Raw genomic sequence first — 24,612 nt, 5'->3', positions numbered from 1 at the left:
AGTCAGTCATTTATCATGAACCAAAATGGCTAAGTGCCCCATAAACTGCAATGATCCATTTCCTATTAGCATCACACAACAGAAGGCAGCCTCATCTACATTAACAAGTTTTATGACCTCCGTAGGCACAGAGGCTAATGTTAGGAAATGGGTTATTTTTGTTCTGTCATAAATGTTCATTATCATACCATAAAAAATTCCTTAAGACTACAAACTACTGATTAATCCATTAAGGAATTCTTTATAAAGGTTTCCCCATTTTAGGCTTTATTTTATTTTATTTTTTTCAATTTAATCTTGGTAAAGAAGTTTTATTCTTTTTGGTCAAGAGCTAGCTGGTTTTCTATATGTAATACACACTTCTTTTGCCATAATGTCAAATATCGTGACAAACTACAATTAAAATAATTCCTCACTGTCTCCAAATTTAGGTGACACTGACCATTTTTCAGTATCCCAAGTTTCAAAATATAAATATGTCTTTTGAATTTGGATAAACTATAGGTTTCCTAATTCCAAGAAAAGGCATAAAAATAACATGTCATGATTTGAAACTAAGGAAAATTGTTAAAGCATTTAATCTCAATAAATTTCCCATAAAATGGTTTAAAATGTGTTAGTGGGTCACATCCAGATGACTAGTGACACTCTTGACTACAAACATGGCCAGGAGTTACCTTCCTACAACAAATGGTATCACTTCCAAACACAGAGAAAACAGAAAAGGAAACCCAAATGGCAAGATGAGAAAAGCAACTAAGAAAAAGATTAGGAAAACAAAGTATTCTTCTATAATATTTTTTTAAACCTCCTGTTTTGAAATGTATCACTAACTGTACAAAAATTCCAATATTTATCTGATAGTATTGTTTTCCCTTAATTTTTAACTACAGAATGTAGCTTCAAATGCAGTGTATTTTTACTGTATTTTTGAAGACTCTTCAGTCTTCCCTCAGCCCCTCTACTTTCTTTTTCTTTTTCTTTTTTTTCAAAAACAAAAAAACAAAAACATCAACAAACTTGGAAAACAAAAAAGGATATGGCAAATTATATTATTTAATTGTTCTCATTCAATTATGAGGAACCCCTGAAAACAGCTATTTCACAAAATCACAAATTCCTAGGGGAGATAAAGAAGAATTAGATGGATCCCTGTCCTCAAGGAGCTTAGATTCTATTTAGGGAGACAGGATACATTCATTAATAAGAAAAATAAAGACACCTTGAAACCTTAAGTGAGTTATTAGAAAATAAGTATATACCACATTACTTTTGAATATCAGGACTAAAAAAATTCTTATTAACAGAGAGAGAAAGAGAGACAGAGAACATACTATAAAGTAAAGAATTCATGGATGGGGACAATTTAGGCTTGGTCTTGAAGAATAAGCAATTTAGCATACTGATAATTTCAACATTTTTTTCAAAACAAAATAATCTACTGAAATATACAGGTTTTCTTATAAGTGTTGTTCCAAGTAGAAAGTATGGTTTTGAGTCTCCCACAACAGCAAGTCTTTCATACTTGGACTTTTAACCTTTCCATTTCCTGAAATTCTCCTTCGATGCCTATTCACCAAATGATGACCATCATTGTTTTCCTTTCTCCTTTGAAATCACCAATAACACTCAAGTCAGATGATCCCACCCACCAAGAACTAGGGGATCCTGCAGAGTGAGGACTGAATGTTTATGACCTTATTTATGCCAAGTAGATTTTAATCATCAGAAACTTTCATGACCCTTTGAGAAAATGCCACACAAGGATAAACTAAAACAAAACAAAAAGTTACAAGGTGTCTCCAAAAAGGTACAAAAGAATATTTTTAAATTCCTTCCAAGGTCTGACCTGCAGATTTGGGGATGGGTATTTAAGATCCTTAAGCATGACCATGTTCTTTACACTCTTGTTCTTCTCACCTTGTGTGTGAATTATTGCAACTGTCCTCTAACATGTCTCACAGATCCTAGAATAACCCCACACATTCCATTCTTTATGACTTTGCCAGGACAATCTTTCTAGATCACAACATGGTACATATAACATCCTTCAATCAAAAATCTTCAGAAGATCTCCACTACTGACAGCATGCAGTACACTTCTAGCTGGAGCTTCCCCCAAGGCACCCAGAGAAAATTCGAGAATATTTGTGGAGCACATACAAATAACCAGAGGAGACTTCTTGCTGACAAATACAGAAAAAGGCTTGAAGGGATAGTAATACCACTGCCCACCTGTAATTCATTCCTAGCCCAGCACAAGGGCTAGAAAATGCTGGTTGGGTAATCTGTCCTCTACAACCACCTTTCTCATTTTTTCTCTACTGCAATACTTATCAAACTTTACTGTGCATACAGGCCATGTGGAATCTTGTGAAAAGGCAAATTCTGATTCTTGAGATTCAGCATTTCTAACAAGCTTCCAGGTGGAGCTGGCTTTGCTGGTCCGAGGACCAGACTATGGGCAAGGAGACTACTGCAGTGGTCCTCAACCATGGCTACACATTAAAATCACCTGTGAAACTTAAAAAGTCTGGATGCCCAGGCTACACCTCAGTTCAATCAGAATCTACAGGGGAGTTGTTTTCAAATCTCCTCAGGTAACTCTAATATGCAGTACAACTTGCATTTTCCACCTCAGCCAAATCATTCTCTCACTATTCCCTCTACTCAGGACCTTCCACGCATACACTGTCTCATCTCTGCTCGGTTAAGTCCTGCCCTCCTTTAGGACCTGATGCCAGTCCTCCCTCTGTGAAGACATCTCCAATGCTGGATACTGGTGACATCCTCTCAGACCCTCTAGTACTGCCTGTCCCCTTCCTGGTTCTCTGTCCTGCATTAGCAGTGAATTGTGCATCCCTTGAAGCAGGTGATGTTTATTATACTTCTTCATACGCTCAAGGCAAGTACGTACAAATGTTAGAAGTACCTTGTTATTGCTTTGAGATAGCCGTTTAAGGAAATGCAGCAAATAACAACAAGTTCTTTCGAGTCTGAAAAGAAACAGAACAAAACAAAAATGTCCTGACAGAGCACAAGTACTTTCTCAGCCAGGAAGGGACATTTCAAGATTTGACCATGCCTGTCAAACAGGTGCAGAGATCTAGTTCCTCTTGGTTGAGAAAAGCAAAGCCTCCGTCCAGTCACTAAGGTTTGCTCTTAGGAAAGGGCAAAGAGGAAGAAAGAAGTCAGAGTCGGGGTCATGACCTTTAGGGTAAAATGTGGAGAGGCTCAAATAACAAGCCATTCCACACCACACAGAAGGAAGAATTCTCTGGGCATGATGGTCACAGGAGCTCATTCAAATCTGTGAATGAATGGATTGGGTACTCCAATTTAACTGTTACCAGATGGGGTCTGGGCCCAGGGTGGGTCTGCCTAGCACCTGCCATTAGTGTGTGGGTTCTTGACTTCGTGTAGGAAAGATTTCACAATACAAGTCCAGGTGTTTCTGAGAGTATGTTTATTAAAGCTGGGGACAGTGAAACAAAGAAAGGGCTTAAGGTAGGAGAAGCAACAGGAGGGGGAAAGTCAGGGAAAAGGGGCCTTGGAGACAGATTCAAAGGGTTAGCCTGGGTCGAGCTACCGCTCCCCACTGCTCCTCTGACTGCAAGTCTCACAAAGTCCCTTAGAGTTTAGGAGAAAACCAATAAAGATACAAGGTGTGGGCATGCTCTGCGAAAGCCTGCTGTGGCTCCTTTGTCTTGAGGCTTGTCATATCCCTTTGGCCAGCCCGAATCCTAGGGGAAATATAAGGGAGGTGTCTTAACAGGATATTCATTAGCTTCTCAGGTGGGCCCTTCAATATGCTGATTAATCAAAATGTGGGTATAGACAAGTCAGGTGTTATTTTCTTGTTAGTTTCATTTTTAGAAAACATTATTGAAGCGGGACTGGAATTGAGGCTGGTCTGCCCTTTGACAGTCTGGAATATGTAAACCATTTGCTCCTTAGTGTCCTTAGTTAGGGATAATAAAACCTTATGATTCATTAACTGGCTGTAAATTGCTCCGAGTGTTTGGCCTTGTTTAATTATATTGTCTCAGTTTCCCTTATTCTACTTGTCAAGGAACCTCCCTAGCTTCTTACTATTCTGCCACATAACTAATTCCCCAACTATTCCATTTTAGGATATAAAAGACTCCTAGTGCCATAAAAATACAGAAGACAAGAAAAATTGTCAATATAGTTATTTTCATGAATTCATGAAATGCTTAGTTAATATAATAGACTATCTTATAATATCAGTCTCTTAGCCAGAAACCATTTTCAATGTGAAATCTGAAGATTAAAAAGAAAAACAAAATACTAGTACAAGACTTCTGATGGTCAGAACAAATCATGGAAGACACATCTAGGGAAATCCATCACAATTCTAAACTGAGAAAAATTTATGTTGGAAGATGTAAAGTCACTGATGAAGAAGTTATCTAAGTCAAGCTAAACTCTCTCCATTCACTGTGTCCTCAGGCAAAGTCCTTCATCTTTCTAAGCCTCAGTTTTGTTTTATTTTTTCCTGCCAAATGGGGATCATAATGACAATTTATTCATCTATTTTAAATGATAAATGTGGCAGTTTTTCCAACATTGTATATCACACAGTAAATGCTAAATTTGTTGTGTGTTTTTTTGCAACTTTAATTTTTCTAATATCAATCAACAAAATTTGCCCCTTCCTGGATAATACAAGTACTTTACACTTATGCTCATCCAATTTGTGCATTAATGTTGTCATATTTTTTTATTTCTATTGTTGAAAGTATTACAGATGTCCCCCATTTTTCCCTACTGACCCCTCCTCCCCACTCCCACCCTGCTCTTGCCTTCCTCATACTATTGTCTTAAATTTGTTTTTAATCTATTCAATTAGGTTTTTACCATAAGAGCCATATCATATAGTGATAATATTACAGTAACCTACATTTTAGCCATACCAAGCCACACACTTTTCCTAAACTTGAATACATGTTTTAATTCCTCAATGCTTCTGCGTACTATGCCTTTTGCCTGGAATGAACCCTCTCAACTTCCTCCCCTCTTCTTATTTTGTTTTTAAGTCCCACTTCCATGCTACCTCCTCTCCTCTGGGTGTTTTCTTGGTCACCTCCACCACCAGAAGTTGTCTCCTGAGCTTCTAAGAGCACTTTATATGGACCTGTATTAGAGTACACCTCACATCCTGAATTGTGAACACCTGTGTTTCTTTCTCTCATTTGTGAACTTCTAGAGCCCAGCTGTCCAACATGAATGATAGTTATTAGCTTCATGTGCCACTATTAATATTTAAATTAATTAAAAATATATGAAAATTGCCCTGGCTGGTTTAACTCAGCAGTTAGAGTGTCGGCCCATGGACCAATGAGTCGTGGGTTTGATTCTAGTCAAGGGCACCTACCTCGGTTGCGATTTGTCCCCAGCCCTGTTTGGGGTCGTGCAGGAGGCAGCCACTAGATGTGTCCCTTTCACATTGATGTTTCTCTCCCCCCCCGCCCCCCTCCCCCCCGTCTCTCTTTGTCTCTTTCTCCCTCCCACTTTATCTGAACAAAAATGGAAAAAAATGTTCTCAGGTGAAAATTAAAAAAGCCCAAAAGATAAAAATACATGAAGATTGAAATTCAGTCTCTCAGTACATGAGTCACATTTCAAGTGCTCAAGAGGCACATGTGGCTATGACTATGGTGTTGGACCAAACGAAATATTACTGTCATCAAAGAATAGTCTCTTGAACAGCACTGTCCAATCTCTTGGGCAGGAACCACATCCTTTTTATTTTGTTTTTTAAATATGATTTTAATGATTTTTTTAGAGAGAGAGGAAGGGAGAGAGAGACAGAAACATCAATGTGGGAGAGAGAGACATCGAGCAGCTGCCTTCTGCACATCCCCTACTGGGGATTGAGCCTGCAACCCGGGCATGTGCCCTAACCAGGAAGTGAACCAGGACCTCTACATCCATTGGACAACGCTCAATCCACTGAGCCACATCGGCCAGGTGGAACCACATCTTTTTGAAAAAAATTTATTAATCCTCATCTGAGGCTATGTTTAATGATTTGAGAGAGAGAGAGAGAGAGAGAGAGAGAGAAACATCGATGTGAGACAGAAACATCGATTGGTTGCCTCTCTAATGCACCCCAACCAGGGACCAATCCCACAACCTATGTGCCCTGACCAGGAATTGAACCCACAACCTTTTGGTATACAGGACAACATTGTAACCAATTCAGCCACACTGGCCAGGGTGGGACCACATCATATTCATTCCTAGAGCCTAGCACTCACTATAGTGAGTTTGTAAATGAATGACAATATCAACAAATATAGGCATGTTTACACATACTCTTTTGGCTGAATAAGAAAGGATTAATTATTCATTAATGTTTAAACCTACCAAAAGGGAAAACTAAAAATAAATCCAAGAATATGTTGCATGAACACATCAAGTTGATATTCCAACCTCAGGCAAAACTCATTTGAGTATTCAATAGAATATGAAATGTATTTAATAATTAAAATCATATAAACAATCATTTATACACACACACACACACACACACACACACACACAAACCTACAAGAGAAAAAAGAAAATATATGCAAACTACCTAGCATGAAGGCCATCATAAGGCAGGAAACGAATAAAAGGTGCTTAATCATATGAGTGAGTTAAGATGTCCAATGCCTTTTCTCCTTATATTCACAGAAATATTCTGCCAGAAGATTAAGATTTTATGTTAAGGGACATCACTACAATGGGTGAATAGTCAATCCTATTTGGTAGTTTGAGTGTGCCTCATTTGCCTAGTTTTGCCAAGTCTATTTGGTCCTTAATCTCAGAACCAGGGGGTATCCCTCTCATTTGAGAGCATGAAAATGAGCTCTGCACATCTCTAGTAGACTCAGACAAGGCTAGTGGCGTGGCATGGCAAGGCCAAGAGAAAAAACATTTTCCCCAACGCCAAATCAGAGTTGCAAAACTACTCCTCTTGTGAATCCTACTTTCATCCCAATGACTTACCCAGCCGTCTCTGTCCCTTTTCTATCCTGAACAAAGATTGCTGAAATACCCAATTACTAAACTGCCCCTACTTCATAATGCCACCCAGTCCAGTGTCTTCCCCAGTCCCTCCTTAGAATCAATCAGCACAAGTCCAAACACTACAAAAAGACCTTCATCTTGCTGGATGTCCTGCAGTACCCCTGCTGTGCTCTCTCCTTTGCTGCATCAAGTTAATAAACCTAATTACGATTATAGTAGCATCCTCACAGTCTTTCCCTGAGACCAAACTTCAGGACCTATCCTGTAATGCATTAATTTCACTTTATGAAATTTTGCACACCAGAAAGTAACAGAATGTTTCTCAATTCAGCTATAAAAAAAAAAAAGTACTGATACATGTTCCAACATGGATGAACCTTGCAAACATTATGCTCAGTGAAACAAAGCCAGACACAGAAGGCTACATACTGTATAATTACATTTATATGATGTGCCCAGAAGGCAAATTTATAGAGACAGAAGATCTATTGACTGCCAGAGGCTGCTGGGAGGCAGAAATGGAAAGTGACTGCCAACAGGTATGGGGTTTCTTTGGAGGTGATGAAAATGTTCTGAAATTCTATTGTGGTAATGGTTGCACAACATTCTTTTTTGTTGTTGTTGTTATTTATTTATTTTTTAAATCTTTATTGTTGGATGTAAAATGTATTACAGATGTTCCACATTTAACATTCTTAATATATGAAAGATCACTGATCTGTATACTTTAAAAGGGTGAATTTTATGGTAAATATATAATATCTCAATTTTTAAAAATTAAGTTTCTGCCTTGGCCTGTGTGGGTCAGGGTTAGAGCATTGGCCCAATAACCAAAGGGTCATGGGCTGGATTCCCAGTCAAGGGCACATACCTGGGTTGCAGGTTCAATCTCTAGCCCCAGTTGGGACTTGTGTGAGAGGCAACCAGTTGATATTTCTCTCTCTTACATGGATGTTCTTCTCTTTCTCTTGCTCTCTCTCTTTCACTCACTCTTGCTGAAGATAAATGGAAAAATATTCTTGGGTGAAGATTTAAAAAAAATTAGTTCCTGATTTTTACTGGTAGTACAGTTTTTTTGTACAAGTTTCAGAACTGTTGAAATTAGGCAGTGTCTTAAAGGAAACTCATTAAACTACTTTGGATAGAGTAACTTAACTGATCCCAGTAGCACCTAGCAAGGTTTCCCAAGTAAATCATTGTCGTTATTCATATTGATCCCCAGTTGGTTTCCTTTTCACTCTGTTGCTTTCACTTTTTCCTCTAAAGCCCATCAGTTCTGTGTCTTGAAACTTTACCATAAAACTGCCTCGGCCAATAACTTAACTTTTCAAATGTTGTTCTATAGTTAAAACCAATGTAAAAATATAGCTTCATGTGTCCACTTGTCTCTACCTTCTTACCAAAAAATACATATCTCAATATGATATTGAACAAAGAAGAGTTAAACACGGATGCCAAGGGGCTGCTCGTACTGGAACTAATGGAGGTCTAATGGTGCCAAACAGGACATATTAAGATTCTATGCAATGGGCGATCCACTTTCAACTTGATTACAAATAGGAAATGGCACTGTCCTCAGAAATGGCTTAAAATACCCCTCCTATTGCCATGGTGCAAAAAGCACATTCATCCCACAGAGAAAAAAGGCATTAACCAAGAGACCACTGAAAAGAAAGAGGCACAGAATGGCAGCTCCATTAAATGATAACGTGGACAGCTAGTACTGGGCAAAGCATTTCAGCCATCTCTAGAAATCTAGTGTGGGGGAATGGTATTTTAGACTTCTCTGAGCAAGTGAATCAGTATAAAACAAGGACTTTTCTACTTTTTACAACTTGTAATTAAGACTCTCAAGCAAGGGGCAGACATCCCCACACAGAAGACTTGTGAGTTGGCGATATGGACACAAAGAGAGTTCATGACAGAGAATGTTCATGACAGAGAATGGTAAGGGTTATTACCAGCTTCTCAGAGAATAATAAATTGAAAGAAACATCAAAATCCATCCTGTACATTTTATAGTTCATATTATAGAAATATTCAGAGTAAACTACGTAGACCAGTGATTCTTAGCTTCGCAGTGTGGGTTCTGTTATTCTTAGCAAAACCTTCACCTTTTGGTGTCATTACGTAGAGATACCTGCACCCATGGGGTGTGGTGGTGGTTTCAGAGTCCCCAGTAATTCCACAATCCACCCCGCACCCCCCAAAGTAGTCCATACTTAATGTATTCTCTTTCTTTAAGGTTTTAGTCCCCAGCAAAATGCATGAATTCACCCTTATGAAGGAAGCCTAGGAGACCAGCCACTTCACCTATTTCACAGATTTATCCAAGTTTGGCTGATTCATGATTTCAGCATGCTGTTTAATAGAACATCATCATGTTTACATTATCTTCAAGTAATATGGGTTTCTCCCTTCCTCTCTCCTTTAGCAGTGTAAAGAAAAAAATATATACATATCAGCTGTCTCTCATCCTGTAGTCATTCACCCAAAATATAGGTTGTCCCAAAAAAAGTATACACAAAAAGTGTAATTATAAGGCCAGTGTTTATACATTTCATTTTCAAAATATAGTAGACTCTATAGACACCCTGTACATTGAGTACCAGGTACTGCACCAGGTGTTGAGAACACAAAAGAGAAAAAACACTTACTCTATAGTGGTAAAACAGATATGTGCCCAACAGGGAAATGCCCCTGATATCCCTAACATGGGGGTCACAGCGATTCAGAGGCTTCACCACTGAAGGTAGCACTGGAGCTGAATTGAGCCAGGCTGTCCTCAGGCAAACAGCTCAGTGAGAGCAGGGGCAGGGAGCACATTCCAGCTCAGCAGAAGGAATGGTGTATGAGAAGTCACTCAGATGTGTGAAAGCTTGAGAGTCAGGAACAATGGGGCAGGTCCTCAGTGTAGCCAGAGCACAGCCTGAGGAGGTAGGAGAGGAAGTGAAATAAGCCAGTGAGAGAAAGAAAAATATCACATGATCCCACTTATTTGCGTAATATAATGAAAAAAATAAGGTGATGAACAAAATAGACCCAGAGACATACATAGAAGTAGGGTTCAGACTAATAAACTTCAGAGGAGGGGTTGAGGGGGAAGAGATAAACCAAAGAACTTATGCATATAAGCATAACCAATGAACATAGACAACAATGCTGTGGGGGAGGGCAGGAACGGGAGGAGGGTGTCAATGGGGGAAAAAAGGAGAAACATCTGTAACAAAAATTAATTAATTAAATAAATGCTGCATCAAGAATACCTTAAAAAAGAAAGAAAGAAAGAAAGAAAGAAACAGGGCCCAGATTATAATGTGTGATCATCTGGGTGAAGAATATTGGCCTAGAAACTGCTCTTTGTTAATGACATCAGTGGAATGATTTTTTGTAAAAGTACCTGTTTAGAGAATAAATTGCTTGGATGGAAAAAAGCCCTACAGCAGACTAAATATTGCTTGTTATAAAGCATCTTCAAAAGGGAAAGTCTCTTTATATAAATAACAGCTAGTAATGTCACTGGTATAGATCTGCGAAGCGTTACATGCCTTGAGCCTACTGTAAAGCTTCACCATAAACTTGAGATGTTCTACTTTAAATAAACTTTTTGAAAAATCCAAATCATGCCTTAGAAAAGGAAAACGGAGCCATCTACCCAGTACTTAGAAATTAGATAAGCACTTACATAAGCTATAATTTTTTAAGTAACAATATTTATGTTAGTGTTGTGATATCAAGATGAAACAGATTTAAATACCAAAAGATGACTCATTCATTTCATACAAAATACAAGCAAACAATATGAAAAATAGAGGCTAAAAAAATTACTTTATCCTTGAAAGGGATATGGTACTGCAGTGAGTTAGCATTGACTGAAGCCTCTTTCACTCTCGTGTTTGGTTGGAAGGTAATTAAAATGATCCATTTGGTAGTTAAATGAAGAAGTAGGATAGGAAACCAAGTGTTCATACTAATACATTTTCCACAGAAACGCTCCAAGGCCAAAGCTCACGTTACCACTTCTATTTCCCAGGTGCCAGGTAGCAGCACAGCTTTTGGCAGCAATCACCAAGACAGGGCGGTAAGTCACTAGTAAACTCTTACAACCCATCTATTTCAGTCACTGTAGTCAGTGAGTTGCTAGTTCTGAATAAAGTAGCTCTAATAGAGCATTTTTTCATTTTCTACAAACACTTTGGCATTGTCAACAAGAAAATCTCCATGCCTTCCTAATTTTGTAAGCAATTAGTAGCAACCAAGAAACCTGTTGCTATGGTAATGCCATCAATTATCACCCCTGGACAAATATACTCAATTCTACTTTAATGGTCTAGATAAAGCAGAAAACAATCCAGGTTATCACAGTGATTGTACTTTTATCACCCAGAAAAACTAGAATCAACCTGCAAAAAATAATTCTTTAAGCCAGTATTAGCAAAATTGTAATTTGCATTCTATTCAAATAGGTATGTATATTAAAGATAAGACTAAAAAGCATATTTTACTGAAGTTCCCCTCTGGGAAATCTTTACCAATGTACTTTAGGGAAACAGAAGAAAAGAGAGATGGCTATTAATAGTTTCCTTTCAGTAATTCAGAGTCCCTTCAATGTAGCTGGGTGGCTCAATCTCTCACTGAAGAGTGTGATGTGCAATCTTCATCTTCTTGTCGTCAGCCTTGGCAGAGTGAATAGGAAAGGCAAAGAAAGCACAGTGGTCTTACAAAATTCTATGCCACTTGTCTCCATAAGCTAAGTCTATACAGGTCAATTATGGTGGCTCACACATTAAGTTATATAATGAATAATTTCTAAAATCAAGACAAGCTGCTTAAATCAGGGGTTGTCCCCCAAATCCCTGCCAGGTATGAAGTTGGGAATGGGAGGAAGAAGTCTGGGAATAAAGAGGTGCACATCCATTGTCCCCTGAAAGAAGGAAGAATGACAAGACAGGTGGGAGTGAGTGCCTTCTATTTGAGAAGATATCTCCTGGTATATCTTGGACTTGTTCTCATGCTACCATATGGCCCTCACCACCCTCATTACTCCAGTCTTGGGACACAGAGTATATGGGTATGTGTGTATGTTCTATTTAATTAAAACCTAATTGATATGGCTATCATGTTACAGATAAGCTGACTGACTCTTTTCTCATTTGAAAATGGGGACAGTAATATCTACTTTATTTGGGTTGCTGTGGGGAATAGCTTGAGGTAAAAAACTTTATGAACTGTTATTTATGAACATAACAATGCATTGAAACAGGCATTTCATCATTATTGGCATTGTATTTTATCAATCTCCCAAAGTATATATTACAAAATTAGAGCATTTTTGTATCCACAGCTATTTTTGACTGTTGGAAACAACTGTGCAGTGCTTATTATTGTCCATTTACATAAGTGCTATAATATTTACTGACCAAAAAGCAGCCTCTTACATACTACCTAAATTTCCTTTTTAAATAAAAAATGTTTTTATTGATTTTAGAGAGAGGAAGGGATGGGGGTGCTGTAGAGAGAAATATCAGTCGGTTGCCTCCCACTTGCACCCTGACTGGGGATTAAACTGGCAACCTGAGCATGTGCCCTGACCAGAAATGGAACTGGCAACCTTTCCACGCATGAGGAAGATGCTCAACCAACTAAGCCACATGGGCCAGAGCTTCAGAGTTCTATTTTACAAAGTAATTCTCTCTGCTGAAGTCAAGATAGGTAAAATGTCACAAAGAGAATGCCAGAAAGGTAGAAGACAGCTTCTTTTCTTAATGTAACTCCCCACATAGCTACAGTTCATCTAAAAAAAAAAAACTGAACCTGTACAAAAGCTCTTAGGCTTATACAAAAGGGATATTTTTAGCTCAGCTCTCAAAAATCTTCTAGATGTATGCTCAGAGACAAACTATGAAAACAATCATATTCAATTCAGATGAAAAACAGCCTTTTCATTTTTACTTAAAGTTGAAAGGAAGAAACAACCTCACTGGCATTATTGTTCAAAAGTTGAGCTCGCCACCATTCATTAATGAGCGGCAGTGACTAGTCAGCTCAGAGGAGTGGTACATGGTCCAAAAGCAAAAATCTGGCCATAGCCCTGCAGTGGCACAAATATGCTCACTGGAGAAATAAGGAACCCATAGAACTTCCTTCCACAGACAGGCGCAAACCCCTTTCCTCCAAGTGAAAAAAAGACCACGGTTCTTTTTTTTCTGGATCCTCTTGTTCATCTGGGGTGTGGATGGGGGGGGATCCTTATGGACTGCTTTCAGCTAACACAACCCAAAACGTCTTATGTACCAAACAAAAAAAAAACAAAGGCAATAATATTAAACTGACTTTTAATAAGTTAAAATAAATTTTAACTTATATCATGCTGATAGGTTTAAGTTGATTTTGATATTTTTTTCCTCTTATCAAAAGGCTGCTAAAACCTATTACATGCTTTTCCTCCACTTCTCTTGACTAATAACTGCCCAAATGAAAAAATGATAACTTTTGACTCTCATGCTTGCTATAGAAATATACCAAGGGTAGTGTTTCTCTTGTTAAAGGTAGGAGTGAATCAAAAAGATATTTGGCTGCTGCAGGAAACAAAAATATTGGGTCTAGCCCTGGCCAGGTGGCTCAATTGGCTGGAGCATCGTCCTGTGCACCAAAAAGGTTGTGGTTTCAATTCCCAGTCAGGGCATATACCTAAGTTTTGGGTATGATCCCTGGTCAGGGCGTGTAGGGGGAGGCAACCGATCAAAGTTTCTCTCACACGAATATTTCTCTCTCTTTCTCTCAAATCAATAAAAACATATTTTTTGGTGATATATATATATCTATATGTGTGTGTGTGTATATACACATATACACACACGCACACATATGTATATGTACACACACACACACACACATATATATATATATATAGAGAGAGAGAGAGAGAGAGAGAGACTATGTTTTAAATTAAAATTCATTTTTATAACATGTAAGAAAAGTCAATAATTTCAGTGAGGAACAGATGGCAGGGCTAAATCTCAATGTATGATAATAGACAATTACAAACATTTAGGTCATTTACTAGGGAATATGTATTTCAAATAGCAATGAACACTGTACTCCATTTTAACCAAAGACTTCCTCTCCCTGAGGAGTTAACTATTTAACATTTACAAGTGCCCACAGTGCAGTGGAGTGTGAGTTCTTCAGAACAAATGTGTTTAAGTTCTTGTTTTAAAATCTGGTGTGGGAAATAAACAGTATGCATGACTAATTACACTCTTTATTCTATCTCTTTTTTAAAAAATGTTTTTATTGATTTTTTTAGAGAAAGAGATAGAAACATCAATGTGAGAGAGAAACATCGATAGGCTGTCTCCTGCATGCCCCCCACTAGGGATGGAGCCTGCAACCTGGGCATGTGCCCTGACCAGGAATCAAACCAGGACCTCTCAGTCCATGGGACGATGCTCAGTCCACTAAGCCACGACAGCTGGGCTATTCCATTTCTTTTGTAGTTCTTAAACAAACAGCCCTGGCTGGTTTGGCTCCGTGGTTGGAGTGTCAGCCCACAGACGAAAGGGTCTCGGTTTCGATTCCTGGTCAAGGGCACATACTTGGTTTGCAGGTTGGATCCCCGACCCCAGTCAGGGTCATGCAGGAGGAAATTCAATAGAGTTCTCTCTCTCTCCCTCCCTCCTACCCTTCCACTCTATCTAGAAATAAATGGGAAAATATCCTTGGGTGAGGATTAACAACAATTTTTAAAAATCCAAAAACAAAAACAAATAAAAACTCACACCAAAAAACATTTTATATAATTAAAATTTTAGAGGGTCAATTCATTTGGAAAACCATGGCACCAACAGGGCTTACAGCAACCTAGATAAAATACTTTATCATATGCATTGGAGACATTTCAGAACTACACGAATAGAACTAGATTTATAAAATGCAACTTAAACATTAGAATTGAGAATCTCTGGCCCAGTGTTGGCATCCACCCTAGGTTTAATCCACTTCATGTGGTTATATTGCTCCAGCCATGACTACAACCTTCAGAACTGTCTCCTGTTAAACCATCTCATCTACTTTATTCAAGGCCAAATCTCTAAAAATTTTAGACAAACAGCTGTGGGAGGGCTGAGAAGCATGGTTAATAGGCTAATTGGTATCCAAACACAGTGATAATTCTCAAGTCCATGGCCCAAAATACTATGCAAGATACATCAAAAGTGCTATATTTAGATACTCATTTAGAAGCCCCCCCAAAAATATGGGTTCTGGGTTACGCACTCCCCACAGATCTGAAAATCATGTGACCTTGGGGCAAGTTATTCCACTTCTTGGAGCCCATTTCCTCATCTGAGCAAATGAGGTTAATAATACCACCCACACAGGATTGTTATAAAGATTAAGTGGCATAGCATATGTCAAGGGCTAAGTGCTATATTTACTACATAATAGGGGATCAGTAAATATTTCTGCTGATGTTCCATTTTCAATTCCATGGCCTCAGATTTGACCAGGTACTTAATGTCTGCCTTTTGCCTGAATGCATATGTCTTACTTCTTGAAGTTTCACTGTTTGTTTTACCCCTGCAATCAACCTTAAACATTAAATTTTTTTCCAAAGGTACCATTTCAACTGCATTACAGCCTTCTCCTTTCTGCTCAAATGTGAAGTTTTCACTCTATAGAATGAAGAATAAGATCAATTTTTAGCTTGGTCTCACCTCAAAATACAAACTTCTTCTCCTATTACCCCTGATTATTCATTCTATTCAAACAGATATCCTAATCAGCTCCAGGTGATCCAAGCCCCGGTGTGGGCATATCAGGCAGTCCACTTTCTAAATCAGTGCTACTCAAACTGGTCCATGGACTGGAGATGGTCCCTGATCAGATAAGTACAGAATAACAATTTGACTATGTTAGTCTGTTGAATGTAACATTTAAAAACCGGAGGTTATATTTTAATTCTTTTATTTTTCTAGTTATTTATGCTTATTGTATTTTACCAAATTATTAGTCTATCTGAACTGGAAAAAAAATCAGTTTTGTTCACGGTGGCCAGTTTGAGAAGCACTGCTCTAACACACTGTCCAGTGCTATTAAGTGCTACCATCCTAGGCTCCTAGAGCACAGCTAGTTTCCCCTACCGAAAATGGAGGGCTCAGGTAGCCTGACCACTGAAGGCAATACTGAACTGGAAAGAACTCACTCTACCTAAGGAGCAAATGGAGGCACCTACTATATACACATGTTGTAATTTTGCCTACTGGAATTTTGCTAGATGACAACTTACTATGGCATGGAATTTAATATAGAGTTAATATATTTTGGACCCCTTCCATGCATTCTCTAAGTTTTTATTTGCTCTTTTAATAAGATACTTTAGTTAGACATTAACTTCAGGCAGATATGCTAGAAGTAGCAAAAGAAACTATTTAAATAAGTGCTCCTATTACATGAACACTGAGGACAGCCTTGAGGAAGTTCTAGTTGATTTGGTCCTTTATAGTAGTGCAGATTCATTAACATTATCTCTTTATCTGTAAGAAGACTTTTACCAGTGCCTTCTACATGAATTATAAACCGCAGTTCAGGTACAGAGTCAGGTACAGTAAGCTTCTGTTGGAGATTCTTGATGCACTATCCCAGTCAAGTGCACAAAAATGGCTGCCTCTCAAAGTGGTTGCCTGGCCAAGTTCTTTGTATCTTGATCCAGAAATTTAATTTAACAAACATATTTAAACACCCATTATGTTAAAAATTATATGAGGATGTGAGGGTGTACCAAGATTAATAACACATGGTGCCTGGACTCCAGAAGCTTACAACCTAGATGAAGAATCATATAACTACACAAATAATTATTATGCAAAGTGATACCTTGTAGGTGCTGTGAGAGATTTCTAAACTTCTGTTCATACAAAAGTTCAAGAAGATCATCTCACATCTAAGGTCTAGATAGGTTTTATAGAATCTGGTGCATTTGAGGGAGCTTAAGAGGATGAGGTGGAGAATGAAGAAATGAGCCTGAGATTAGTTACATGCACTAAGATTCGCACGCGCGCGCGCACACACACACACAAATTCATTAGTTTATTGCCCATCACTTGTTCAAAAGTCTATGGCAACTGTATCAAAGACTATTATATCATTTATAAAAGTTGTCAACTGCCAAGGAAATCCATTCTCTCAAACCTGGATTATATTGTATTTTGTGGTTGTTAACTCAAAAAGTGAAGATAAGAAATCAGACTTCCAATGTTAGGAAAAAGACAGTCTACTCAAAGAAATTTCCAGCTTATATTTATATTAACAAGGTACCTACTCATGTAAAGGGTGCTGAGAACTCCTTGAACCTCCTCCAGAACAATCAGTTCACCACTTGGCCTAGTGGTAATCCATTAATGCTAATTTAAAAACTTTTAAACTAAGTTTTTGGTTTAAAAGAAGGCTTGTCAGCATGTATCCGGTAAAGTACAGCTACAAATCAGTGATTACATATCCCAATTTAGACAACGATTTACGATAAACAGCCATTAGAAATCTGAGGCAGCCCAATCTAAAGTGGGTACTGTACCACTCCATTTGGAAAGTTTAAGTGGAGTAAAAACACTATAAGGTTGCTGTTGCCTTTCTGCAAGAAAAAACAATATCTAGGGCTCTGATTTTTTCCCATAGAATTCCTGCCTTTCTTTACTTCTTCAAATCAGTATACCTGATGTTTTAGAAAAGTATGTTCAGTAAAATATCAGAAGCCATAATGTAGAATGACTTAAAAGGTAATAGTAAAAAATGATAGGTTTCCCTATACATGGAATATTTTGAATGCATTAAAAGGAAATTATACAAAAGCTAATTTGTTTTGCTCGTTACCTGTGTTTAAGTTCAAGAACAGTAGACACTTTCTAGAAATTTATCCTCAACAAAAAAAGAAAAAAGCCATATTCATAAAGTAATATATTACATCGGTATTTTTAATAGTATGAATTTTGAAACAGCCTAAATGTTCTAACATAATAATATCATAATTAATGTATAACACATGCACTCTATAGAGTATTATGTAACTACCAACATTAATAATGTAACATATGGAAAAATGATTAGGATGCAGTTTTATAATTACAGTGCTAAACTGAATGTAATAATTATAATTATGCATCAATATATAAGTATATAAACAAGAATGGACAAAGACAAGCAAATAATGTATTATGAAAATCACCTGATATTTTGCAAAATGGACAGAAAAGAGCTGGGGAAAGTATAATTTGTTAATGATGCACTTACGATTTCTACTTTATAGGTCTAAATTTATTGACATACAAGGTGTTCACAATAAATGTTTACATGAACAAGGATGTATGATATCTATGGTAGGATAAAATCATGTTTTGATGGAATTTGCTGGTCAGTAGGTAATTTTTAAAGCAAAATTATTTTTATAATTTATATATCATAAAATACACTCATCAGTAGTTTTTAGTAAATTTGTCATTATGTAACATCACACAGTCCAGTTTTAGAACACCTTCATCCCCCCCCAGAAGTTCTCTCAAGACTTTTTCCAACCAATCTCCAATCCCATTCCCATTGATCTGCTTTCTATCTCTGTAGATAAAATTGTATTTTTGACACAAATAAAAAAATAAAAATAAATCACATGTGTATGCATTCATACAGAAAAATCAAAAGCAAAGAAAATAGCAACAAAAAATTTAAACTGGAAAGCAGCTGATCTCACAGAATTGAGAAAGTTAAATCCCAAGTCAAGCTTAGATACAACCACTTTACACAGTAAACCACATAGCCAAGGCACCTCCAGGTCAGGTTCTAGGTATGAGAATAAAGGTAAGGCTGAAAACAGAAGGATTAAAGGGAAATTCTCTTTTAAGAATCAGATAAATACCCAGATATCGTCCCCAAGTCCAACCAGGCAACTATAACTTCTCCATTTTGCAGAAAGTTGGACAGTTGTGAGTCAGTGTAACATTATGCAAACAGGAGAATTCGGTGAACATTTTATGTACTGAAAACTGAGTCCACCCACCTCCGGACCTGTTCTTCAACTCAGCTTCCAGAAAGATAGTAGCCAGTTCTATACCATCAAGGCAAAAGGTCAGAGGATTTTTCCCCCTGGAGAATCTAACCAGTTCAAGAGAATAGACTTAACATACCAACAGTGAGCATTTCTTAGTGAAATGGCCCACAGGTGGCATGCCTCACCATGGGATCTGAGCTTCTTATCAGTTTTAGGGGCACTGCTCTCCAGTAAGAGCAGACAACTGGGATCACCAGACAACGAAGGGACATTTCAGACATAGCAGATAGAGACCAAAACAAACAGAACAACCTGGAGAAAACAGAGACCATGCATGGAGAAAAAAGTGTTTAAACATTTATTTCATCAACATATTCAGAGACAGAAGAGAACACATGTAAAAAAAACATTAACAGGTAGATATGCAGAAATATACTTTACCCAAATAAGTTGAATACTTATGTCCACAAACAAAAAAACCCCACACACAAACATTTACATCAGCTTTATTGAAAATTGCCAAAACTAGAATTGACCAAGATGTTCTTCAAAAGGTGAATGAATAAACTATGGTATATCCATACAGTTGAATATTATTAAATGATAAAATGAAACAAGCTATCAAGCTACAGAAAAATATGGAAGAGCCCTGGCCAGTTTGGCTCAGCAGTTGGAGCGTCGGCCTGCGGACCAGAGAGTCCCGGGTTCAGTTCCTGCTAAGGGCACGTACCTCGGTTGCAGTTTGTCCCCAGCCCTGCTTGGGGTGATGTGGGTGGCAAACCAGTTGATGTGTTTCTCTCACATTGATGTTTCTCTCTCTCTTCTTCCCTCTCTTCCTCCTGCTCTATCTGAAGATGAATGCAAAAATGTCCTCAGGTGAGGATAAAAAAGAAAAAGAAAAAGAAAAACATGGAGGAAACAATGCATATTGCTAAGTGAAGGAAGCCAGTTTGAAAAGGCTACATACTGTTCTGGAAAAGGCAAAATCACAGAGATAGTAAAAAGATCAGTAATGCCAGTGGCTTGTGAGGAAAGTGAAGGATGAATAGTGGAATACAGAAGATTTTTAGGGCAGTGAAACTATTCTGTATAATACAGTAATGGTAAACACATGATGTTAATACATTTGTTAAAACACAAAACTACAACAGTGAATCATAATGTAAATTAAGAACTTTATTTAGTAATAAAGTATCAATATTCATTAATCAAGTGTAACAAAGGTACAATAATGTAAGATATTAATAATAGAAGAAACTATGGGAAAGAGAAAGAAAGGGGTTACCTTGGAGCACTCTGTACTTTCTGCTCTATTTTTCTGTAAACCTAAAACTACTGTAAAAAATAAAGTATCTTGTCCTGGCCAGTCTGGCTCAGCAGTTAGAGCATCAGCCCACAGACAAAAGAGTTGTGGGTTCAATTGCAGTCAGGGGACATACTTGGTTGGGGCCCTGGTTGGGATTGTGTGGGAGGCAGCCAATCAATGTGTCTCTTTCCCTCCCTCCCTCCCATCCTTCCTTTCTTCCTTCCTCTCTCCCTCCTCCAATGGGTCTCTTTCCCTCCCGTCCTGCCTTTCTCCCTTCCCCTCTCTCTCTCCCTAACTCCATCAGAAGATAAATGGAAGGCCCAGCGGCGAGGTGGCTTCCTCTAGGCCACTCGCGGGCGTGAGGGGAAACATGAGGAGCTCAGGAGGAAGCTGAGGAACGAACAGGAGGCAACCTCTGGCAAGACTGACTGCGGGGAGGCCGAAGGCAGGTGAGCTTGGAGGAGAGAAGGGTGGGAGGCCGTAGCTTATTTAATGAAAAGCGCCAGAGGCTGAAAAACCAAATGTGAGGGTAGCAGGTGCTGCAAAGTTGGTGGTAGTTGTGGCAGTATTTTTACTGACATTTTATGTTATTTCCCAAGTATCGGAAATAAAAATGGATGCAAGGCATACAGTGGAGTAAGGACAGCCTCTTTAATAAATGGTGCTGGGAAAATTGGACAGCTACTTGCAGAAAAATGAAACTAGACCATCAACTTACACCCTACACCAAAATAAACTCAAAATGGATAAGACTTAAATGTAACTCATGAATCCATAAAAATCCTAGAGGAGACTGTGGGCAACCAAATCTCAGACATCATACGCAGCAGAATTTTTACTGACACATCACCTAAGGCAATAGAAACAAAGGAGAAAATGAACACATGGGACTACATCAAACTCAAAAGCTTCTGCACAGCGAAAGATACAATCATCAAAACGAAAAGGCTATCCACTGTATGGGAGAGCATAATTGCCAATGATATATCAGATAAGGGGTTAATTTCCAATACATATAGAGTGCTCATACAACTCCACAAAAGGAAGACAAAGAATCCAATTAAAAAATGGGCAGAGGAACTAAATAGACACCTCTCCAAACAGGACATACAAATGGCTAAGAGACATATGAAGAAATGCTTATCATCACTAATCATCAGAGAGATGCAAATCAAAACAACAATGAGGTATCACCTCACACCTGTCAGAATGGCCTCCATCAACAAATCATCAAACAACAAGTGTTGGCAAGGGTGTGGAGAAAAGGGGACTCTAGTACACTGCTGGTGGGAATGCAGACTGGTGCAGCCACTATGGAAAACAATATGGTGTCACCTCAAAAAATTAAAAATTGATCTTCCATTTGACCCTGTGATCCCACTTCTAGGAATATACCCTAAGAAGCGTAAAACACCAATAAGAAAGAATATATGTACCCCCATCTTTGTAGCAGCACTATTTACAATCGCTAAGATCTGGAAACAGCCCAAGTGCCCATCAGTAGACGAATGGATCAAAAAGCTGTGGTACATATACACAATGGAGTACTACGCAGCGGTAAGAAAAAAAGATCTCTTATCCTTTGAGACTACATGGAGAGACCTGGAAAGTATCATCCTAAGTGAAACAAGCCAAACAGAGAAAGACAAATTTCATATGATCTCACTGATTTGTGGAATATAATGAACATAACAGTTTGAGGAATGGGGTAGTCCCAGAGACGTGGAAGCGGGGTACAGACTGACAATCCCCTAAGGAGTGGGGAGGTGGGGGAGGGATGAACCACAGAACTTATACGCATATATGCATGAACAGTGGTCATGGACAACAATCTGGGGAAGGGGCAGGGAGGGAAGGGGGAGGGGGGAATCAGTGGGGGAAAAAAGGAGAATCATCTGTAACAAAAATTAATCAATAAAATAAATAAATAAATAAATACATAGCATCATATAAAAAAAAAAATGGATGCAAGTTTAGGAAATCTATTTGCAAGGTCAGCAATGGACACCGCAGCACGTTCTACAAAACCTCCCAGATACAAATGTGGGATCTCAAAAGCTTGCCCTGAGGAACATTTTGCTTTTAAAATGGCAAGTGAAGTGGCCAGTGTGGTGGGACCCAAAAATCTGCCTGGAGGACAATGTTTTAATGAGTGGTGTTAAGAACAATGTTGGAGCCCTGGCCGGTTTGGCTCAGCGGTTAGAGCGTCGGCTTGCGGTCCCGAGAGACCCGGGTTCGGTTCCCGCTAAGGGCGTGTACCTTGGTTGCAGTTTGTCCCCGGCCCTGGTCGGTCGTGCGGGTGGCAGCCACTCGATGTGTCCCTTTCACATCGATGTTTCTCTCTCTCTCTCTCTTCCTCTCTCTCCCTCCCACTCTACCTGAACAATAAATGTCCTCAGATGAGGATAAAAAAAAAACAAAAAAAAAAAAAACAAAAAAAAAAAAAAAAAAAAAGAACAATGTTGGAAGAGGGATCAATGTTGCCTTGGTAAATGGAAAAACAGGAGAAGTATTAGACACTAAATATTTTGACATGTGGGGAGGAGATGTGGCCCCATTTATTGAGTTTCTGAAGTCCATACAGGATGGAACAATAGTCTTAATGGGAACATATGATTATGGAGCAACCAAACTCAATGATGAGGCCCAGCGGCTCATTGCTGAATTGGGGAGTACATCTATTACCAGTCTTGGTTTAGAGACAACTGGGTCTCATGTGGTGGGAAAGGCATTAAGACAAAAAGCCCTTTTGAACAGCACATAAAGAACAATAAGGACACAAACAAATATGAAGGCTGGCCCGAGGTTGTGGAAACGGAAGGATGCATCGCCCAGAAGCAAGACTAATGTAGAAAAGACTCAAGAACATGCACATCCACCATTCCTGAGAGAGTGACAACAGAGAAACTGTGTACATATTTTAGGAGCATGCAGCCATCTTGGTGTGTGCATGAGCATTCTCTTTTGATATCAGGATGGTATAATATTCATAAATTAATAAATGTGATACACCACATAAACAAAATGAAAGATAAAAATCATATGATCATATCAATAGACGCTGAAAAAACATTCAACAAAATCTAGCACCCATTTCTGATAAAAACGCTCAGCAATCTGGGAATAGAGGAATCATATCTCGACACAATTAAGGCCATATATGAAAGACCTACAGCCAACATTATACTCAATGGGCAAAAACTAAAAGCATTTCCCTTAAGAACAGGAACAAGACAAAGATGCCCATTTTTGCCACTCTTATTTAACACAGTACTGGAAGTCTTAGCCACAGCAATCAGACAGGAAGAACAAATAAAAGGGATCCAAATTGGAAAGGAAGAAGTGAAACTCATTATTTGCAGATGACATGATACTATACATAGAAAACCCCAAACACTCCATCAAAAATTTACTAGACTTAATAAATGAATTTGGCAAAGTAGCAGGATATAAAATTAACGTCAAGAAATTGACAGCATTCTTATACACCAATGATGAACACACAGAAAGAGAAACTAAAAAAAATCCCCCATCGCAGCAAAAAAATTAAGATACTTAGGAATAAACTTAACCAAAAAGATAAAGGACCTTTTTGCAGAAAACTACAGGTCACTGAAAAAACAAATAGAGGAAAATACAAAAAAGTGGAAGCACATTCCTTGTTCATGGATTGGGAGAGTTAACATTATTAAAATGTCCATACTACCCAAACCAATCTATAGATTCAATGCAATCCCCTTCAAAATATCAATGATATTCTTCGGAAAACTAGAACAAATACTTCAAAAGTTCATATGGAACCAAAAAAGACCTTGAATAGCCACAGCAATCTTGAAAAAGAAGAACAAAGTAGGAGGGATCACATTACCAGATTTCAGGTTATACTACAAAGCCACTGTAATCAAAACAGCCTGGTACTGGCACAAAACAGGCAGATAGATCAATGGAACAGAATAGAGAACCCAGAAATGGACCCAAGACAATATGCTCAATTAATATTTGATAAAGGTGACAAGAGCATACAGTGGAGTAAAGACAGCCTCTTTAATAAATGGTGTTGGGTAAATTAGACAGCTACTTGCAAAAAAAAAAAAAAAAAAAAATGAAACTAGACCATCAACTTACACCATACACAAGAATAAACTCAAAATGGATAAAAGACTGAAATGTGACTCATGGAGCCATAAAAATCCTAGAAGAAAATGTAGGCAACAAAATGCAGCAGATT

At 38.2% G+C, this 24,612-nt stretch overlaps 1 pseudogene; it reads left to right on the top strand.

Moving 5' to 3' along the window:
* Positions 1 to 2,460: 2,460 nt before the first annotated feature.
* Positions 2,461 to 23,231, top strand: LOC118619249 (annotated as a pseudogene).
* Positions 23,232 to 24,612: the final 1,381 nt, after the last annotated feature.

Source organism: Molossus molossus, unplaced genomic scaffold (genome assembly GCF_014108415.1).
Source record: "Molossus molossus isolate mMolMol1 unplaced genomic scaffold, mMolMol1.p scaffold_m16_p_6, whole genome shotgun sequence".
In the NCBI taxonomy this organism is placed as follows: domain Eukaryota; kingdom Metazoa; phylum Chordata; class Mammalia; order Chiroptera; family Molossidae; genus Molossus; species Molossus molossus.
This window is presented reverse-complemented; position numbering and strand designations above follow the sequence as displayed.